Here is a 7,221-nt window from a genome sequence, read left to right on the forward strand (position 1 = left end):
ACCACGTCCCCGTACAGCCAGTCTCCTAACCACGCCCCCACAGCCCCTGCCTCCCAACCACGCCCCCACACTATCCTCTGGATAGTGTAGAGCAAGGTTGGGGGCTTGATAGAGAGGGCTCTGAAAAGCCAGATTAAGGAGCTGGGGCTTCATTACCGTCACACTTTCTAAGTAGAGAAAGGAAATAAATGACAACACAAGGAAAACTACTAGGGCAGCTGTGTGGAGAATTAATTTGCATTTTAATGAGAACGTTAACCGCCTCAAGCTAGAGCCTTTAATGAAGACCTTCCGGATGAAGCTGAGGGTGGGAGCAGCATCAATTTAAAGAGACCCTTCACGCGTCCTGCGAAGGTTGCTCTACGGATAGGAATCCGCCTCCATCACCCGCAAACCAAGTCATTTAGATCAGTCTTCTCATTTTACAGACAAGGAAAGAGAAAATCTGAGTTGTTTTGCCCAGAGCCTGGCAACCAGAACGTGGCTGAACTGAGATCCAAACGTGGGTCGTTGGTCTCCAAGTCCTGCGTTCCTCCCACCGCGTGACTCAGGTTTAAACTTCCCACTGTTTAAACTAGCAGCCGCTCACCAGCAGCCTGCGGCGGACTGCACTTCCAGCCTCCCCTGGATTCGGCCAGGCCAGGGAGCAGGGCTAGCCCGGCCGAGCAGCGAGAGCTCCCCACGCTCATTACTCTGTAATGGGCGCCCCTCGTCACCCCCAAGCTACCTCAAAGTGCATCCTTCCACTGCCCCCACTGCTTCCCACTCTCGCCCACTCGGTTGTTTTGTTTTGTGTTGTTTTTTCTTCCAAGTTTGGACCAAAGCCGGTAATCTAAAAGTACCCAGGGAAGAGTTAAATGAAACAAGTCAGGTTGGGAAGGCAAGCGAACCAGATGCAGAAGATCAAGCTCTTGCTGTATTTTGGTTTTAATTGAAGCATAGATGACACACAATGTTATATTAGTTTAGGTGTACAACATAGAGATTGGACAAATCTATAGGTTATGCTATTCTCGCCTCAAGTCTGTTACCATGCAATGCTGGTACAAGACGACTATTTTCCCTATGCTGTGCCTTTCATCCCTGGGACTTACTCATTCCATAAGTTCCTTCTGTATTTTAAACACAGGACTCTAAGAACAAGAAATTTAATCTCAAGACCGCCGTGGAACTAATTCTCCCACAAATTCATAATTGGACACATGGAGCTATTTGCCTTACACGTAATTGCTCCAAATTAGGTTTTGCATACCGGCACTAAAGCCTTGCTGACTTGTTATTCCTGCATTTTTAATGGGAAGAAGCCAGGCTAATTTCAGCTCTATGCCCCTCCGCATACCAATCTCTCATTCATTAGGAGAGTCTGCTTCCTGACAGAAGAGCCACTTTTCATCAAATCTTTCAAATTTTTGCAAAATTTGGCTAAAGTTAACTCCACTAGAATGCCCCTTCCCTCACAGGGATGGTAGCTATATGGGCAAGAGAGGAAGACGGGAGCTAGAGGGCAGGCACTGAAGGACTGGCCCAGGCTCTGCCACCAAAGCAGCTGGGGTGAGCAAACACAGGCACCCCTGGGCAGCTGTCTAAGGAAGTTCCATTTGCTGGGGAAGGTAGGAGAGCAGTGATCCTCCAGATCAGGAACATGGCAGCACTGATGGTGATCCTAGTAGCTGGAGGGATCGCAACAGGATCCACTTACCCAGAGGAGAGTTCTGATCATACCCAGGTCAGGTGCGAGAGACCAACCAAGCAGGTGGGGTGTGGGTTCTTGACCACTCTCTACTTAAAGTCCTTCAGTGGCTAGCCACTTCTCCCAAATGAATATCCCAATCCCTACCAGCGCTCATCAGTCTGTCTCTGCTTGCCTCCCAAGTCCTACCTCCTTTCACTCCAGTCTTACCTTTCTGTTCCTCAGTCCACCTTAGGGCTTTCTACCACCCCAGCACCTTTGCACATGCCATTTCCTAAATGTGAAATGTGGTTCCTAACCCCTCCTAATTAACTTCCATTCAGTCCATAGCCTTCACTGTACTCATCATTTCCTCACAGAAGCCATCCCTGACCTGGGTTAAATGGCTCCTTTTTTACAAACTCTCGAAGAATTTAATTGCTTACTGTATTGACTATATTTTCTTATTTTCTGTATTCTTGATGCTCTGGCTTTTGAGGCCTTGGTCTTGAAGTAACTGGTTCTTGCAAGGCGGACTTTTTCCTGCAGGTGGTAAATGACTTGCCTTGCAAGCATGCCTTTGATACAGAAAGCAACCAACCCAGAGCCTACACCACACTATCTCTTTTATCAAACTTTCATACACCAAATCACCCCAGGGCCAGGTACTGGACAATTAGGGACCTACCATCCAGAGCCTGCTGAAATTATTCAAACTACCTGATCCTAAGTTTACTCAGAATACCTGCCCTGCTCACCCACTCCTTCCCACCAAAATCCCAATAAAGGCTCTGGGACATGCTCTGTTCTTTCCCTCTCTCTGCCTCCTGACTGATCCCACTCCTTCTCCATGTCACCCTGCATGGTGTGTGTTATCTCCTCTTTCTGAAAATATGAACTTCTCATATTTTTGAAAAAAAAATTTTTTTTCTTTTTCTATTTTTTTGTATCTATATAAAATGATGGATGTTAACTAAACTTATTGTGGTGGTGATTTCATGATATATATATATGTGAAATCATTATGCTGTACACCTTAAACTTATACAGTGTTGTATGTCAATTATATCTCAACAAAACTGGGGAGAAAAAAAACTTCTTCCTTCATGACAAATCTTTTCTGTGTCTGTCATCTTACCATACCTGGTTAAAACAAATCCCCAATATACTTTAAAACAATGTCACAGGACTTTCTTCAGCCATTTCTATGACTGTTTTATGTGCCCCCCCCACTAGATTGTGAGGTCCCTGAAAGCAGATTCCATATCTGTCTGTGCTTACCTTTTTATCCCTGTACCTAACTCTTAAGAGACACTCTAAAAAAGAACAAATATTCCCAGTCCCATGAGGACTAGCAGAATTACACAGGAAGAGGGAGGCGGAAACCTGTCATAACAACCAAGTTGACACAGCCAAGCATGGGAACAGACTGGACGCATAGATCTATCTAGGTGGGAACCCTGAGCTCCCTTAACAGAGGGGAGAGATAGGCTGGAGAGATAGCTGGAGAGATAGGCTCAATTCCAGTTAGGTCTGCGTCACTAGTATGTATGCCAAAGGCATCAATAACTTGTTGAGAGGATCTGGGGGCCTGGGGGCTTGGAGAGACATGGTCAGACTGACTGGTGAATCAGCATTTTGGTGCACCCCACCCTGAGTGAGCCTCCAAAGGCCACCTGCTTCACCTGAGGTTCTCAACCATCTAGACAACACAGGAAGGGTAAAAATTATACATGAACGAGGGGGCAGGAAATGGGGACTCCCCTTTACCAAGGAGAAAGCTATAAGTGGTCAGGAACTAACTTTGTGAGTGTGTATGTGTTTGTTTTTATTTAATTTTTTATTGTGATATTATTGACATATAACATTGTGTAAGTTTAAAGTGTACAATGTGTTGATTTGATACATCTGTACATTACAATGTAATTACCATCGCAGCCTTAACTCACACCTCTATGGAGCCACATAATCATTTCTTTTTTGTGGTGAGAACCTTTAAGGTCTAGTCTCTTGGGCGCCTGGGGGGCGGCTCAGTCGTTAAGCGTCTGCCTTCAGCTCGGGTCATGATCCCAGGGTCCTGGGATCGAGTCCCACATAGGGCTCCCTGCTCGGCGGGAAGCCTGCTTCTCCCTCTCCCACTCTCCCTGCTTGTGTTCCCTCTCTCGCTGTCTCTCTCTCTGTTAAAAAATAAACAAAAAATCTTAACAAAAAAAAAAGATCTAGTCTCTTAGCAACTTTGAAGTTTATAATATTGTATTGTTGACAATAATAGGAGGTTACTTTTCATATTTGTCTGAAAGAAGGCATCTGTGTTCTCAGCACGCCCTTAGGACATCACAGAGTGTTTCTGGAAATATGTCTGTTGACACCCAAGGGCATTTAGGAACACAATCTGAGTGACGGTTGACATGGCTATAACTGTAAAATAACAGCACTGATATGATAGCCAACTCCCAGGGCTTAATCACAGGATACAAGAATGTCACTGTCGCTTCTCACTTTCTCTCTAAAATGCGTCACAGAGGCTCAACATGCATCCTGTGCCTTGTGTTGGAAGCTTCAGCTCTGCTCTCTGACACAGTGTGTCCAATTAGAAGCCCAGCATCTAGCATCTCTGACCCCATCTGTGGGAGGCAGGCTCCCGAGCTCTGGATTCTATTTCCAGCCTCGAAGATGATGAGCCCAGGGATCTGACGCATCCAAACACCTCGCCTGTTGTTTCCTAATTGACAGCCTGAGAGCATCGCATCAAATGATCCTCTCTCCAAACCCAATTAAGTAGCTTGCCTGTCCCGGAAGGCAAGTTTTTTAAAAATGCCCTTTTATCCCCGTTCTCCATTCTCATTCCCCAACTCCTAACACCTCCCCACAGGCAAGCATGCTAATGTGTTTAATGTGGATCTTTTTTGCTTGTTTGTATTCTTGCAAAATGGGCTTTGTTGTGGTTCTCTGTGCATGTATTTTTAATTTATGTAAATTGTATTGTGTTAGATGCCTCCTTTCATTTCTTACGTCTTTTGTCATTCATCACTACGCCTCTCTAGTTTAGTTGCTAGGTGTACATCTGATGTGCACAGTATGGATGCTCACACCTTACCTGGCCACTGACCCAGCGATGGATGTTCTGATTGCTTCCAACTCTCCATCATTGCAAACAATGTTGCAGAAGACATCCTTGTGCATGGCCCCTTACATCTGTGCATATTCTTATTTTTCTAAGGGCCAGATTGCTCTCCGGAGGTTCTTGAGAGATTCTCTATTCTCAAATTCCCATCCTGGTGAATGCTTTGGCATTCTCCAGCCTCCCATTTTTTTGCCAAACTAGTATGTGTATAGTGATATCTCATTTCTTTAATTTGTGTTTACCCAATTGCTAATGAATTTGAGCAATCCTCCGTATGTTTGATGGCCTTTAGGATTTCCTCTTCTGGTTACATTGTCTATTTATATCCTTTGCCTATTTTTCTTTTGTGGTTGTTTTCTTCTAGAGTCTTCATATTAATCCCTTGTCAGTCTCACATACTGCAACTACCTGCTCCCATTCTACCATCCATTAACTTTGTCTATAGCATCCTTTATTGAACAAAAATCCTTAATGTGGATGTCATGAAATTTATCATATTTTATCCTGAAGTATTCATTCAAGGTTTCATTTCAAAAGATTTTTCTTACTTCTGTGTCACAAAGATATTTTACTTTTTTTTTTTACTAATAAGTTTATAATTTTACTACCTATATTTAGGTCTTGAATCCCTTTGAAATTCACTTTTAGTTGTGGTATTAGTAGAAATCCAGTTTCATTTTTCTCCATACAGTGAGCCGCTTTTTCCAATCTCACCTAATAAGCCAACTGTCAATACCCTATTGATTTGTGGTGCCACATTGATTGTATATGAAGTTCTATATATTCACAGGACTGTCTCTGAGTTCTTCATTGATATATGTATCTGTTCTTGAACACATGCCATACTCTTTTATTTTAATGACTTTGTAGGCTATTTTGATTTCTGTAAGGGCTAGCACATACTTTTAATGAGTTTTTGGGACGGAGGTTGTTTGTTTTGTTTTGTTTGTTTTGGTCTTTTTTTGTTTGGGCCAGACTTCTCACTTTATTGAAGGTGAACTGTTGGGGCCAGGATAAGGAGGAGAGGGAGAGCACTAGAATGCATTAGACAGATACCACACAGTGGATGAAGGCCTAAGTCGGGGGCGCACCCTTGAGGAGGGTGGGTCAGTGATGGTTGAGCAGCTCCCAGTGGCTAAAACCTACATTGCACCCACAGCACAATTTCAGAAAATCTGGTGTTCTGGAATCCAAGGAAACAGGACAGGGGGGGGGGGTGGGGAGAGGGCACCGGTAAAACCATGTGGTCAGAGTGCAGGGGTGAGGCTTACATGGTTAGACACTATGCAGATGGCTCCAGCGCTTCATAGATGTTTCAAGAAGGAGCCTTTGATACTCTGCCACCTCTCGCCAAGCTCATGTTTTATCCTTTTTGACCTTCACTCACCCATCTCAAAATTGGAAGTCCCCTCCCCTGGGTCAGTTTACTCTACTGCTTCCTGATAGGATGGGCACCCTGCACTGGAGACTGCTCTTAAGCCCCTGGGCAGAAACTGCTCCCTACCTGGAGTAGGGGCTATCATGATGAGCTTTGCCCATCTAAGAGGCTGGGCACACTCCCGGCCACACTCAGCCCACACTGGTTGCAGACACAACTGGTCCACCATTCTGTCTATAGGAAGTCTCCTACCTCTGTCCAGCAGTTGTCCAAAACAGAGATTGAAAGATTTGTGGATGACTTTGTATTGAGAATACAATGGGCTTTGGGATCGGAAGAGTAGAGTTAAAATTCTTTTTAGGCTATTTAGTAACAGTGTGCCCCCGTGCAAATACTTAAACTTCTCTGCCTCTTGAAATCCCATTTTTCAAATGAGGGTAATAACACCTCAAAAGGCTGGGAAGCCTAATTGAGCTAATAGAAGCAGAGCACCCAGAACAGAAGCAACATAGCGGTCACTCAGAAGTTTCTTTTCCTCCTTCTCTAGATTTTCTGAATCACTTCTCCTCTCACCCTCCATTTAACTCTGGATATGGGGTAGGTCACTGAATGTTACCTGAAGACGCACATTGTGCCACCTACATCTCAGCTGGGAAAGGCTCATGATAGCCTGACTCCCCTCTATGTTAAGTTCCCCACGTGGAAACATCATCATCAGGGTGACCAAAGCTGACGTCATAGGCAGGGGGTAGACTAAGAGACTCCAGTTTTGGAGGGGCACTACCAAGCTCTGCAGATCAGGAACAGTGCCTACAACCCTGGGTCCCCAAAGCCAAGGCTGATTTGAGCTTTTCCAGGGTTTCTTGGGGTCACAGACCCCTCTTAGCCCACTTGCCTTTCTAGTCTGGCTCTATCCGTCTCCTCTAGATGGCTAAACTGTCCCTCCTCAAGTCCTGGGGGGATTACAACACTGCTGTGTGTGGGTGTGGGGGGGGGTTGATCCAACCCTTGGGGACAGCACTGGGATTCCAAAACCACAGTCTCTTCATA

This window comes from Neomonachus schauinslandi, chromosome 3, assembly GCF_002201575.2.
Source record: "Neomonachus schauinslandi chromosome 3, ASM220157v2, whole genome shotgun sequence".
NCBI lineage: Eukaryota > Metazoa > Chordata > Mammalia > Carnivora > Phocidae > Neomonachus > Neomonachus schauinslandi.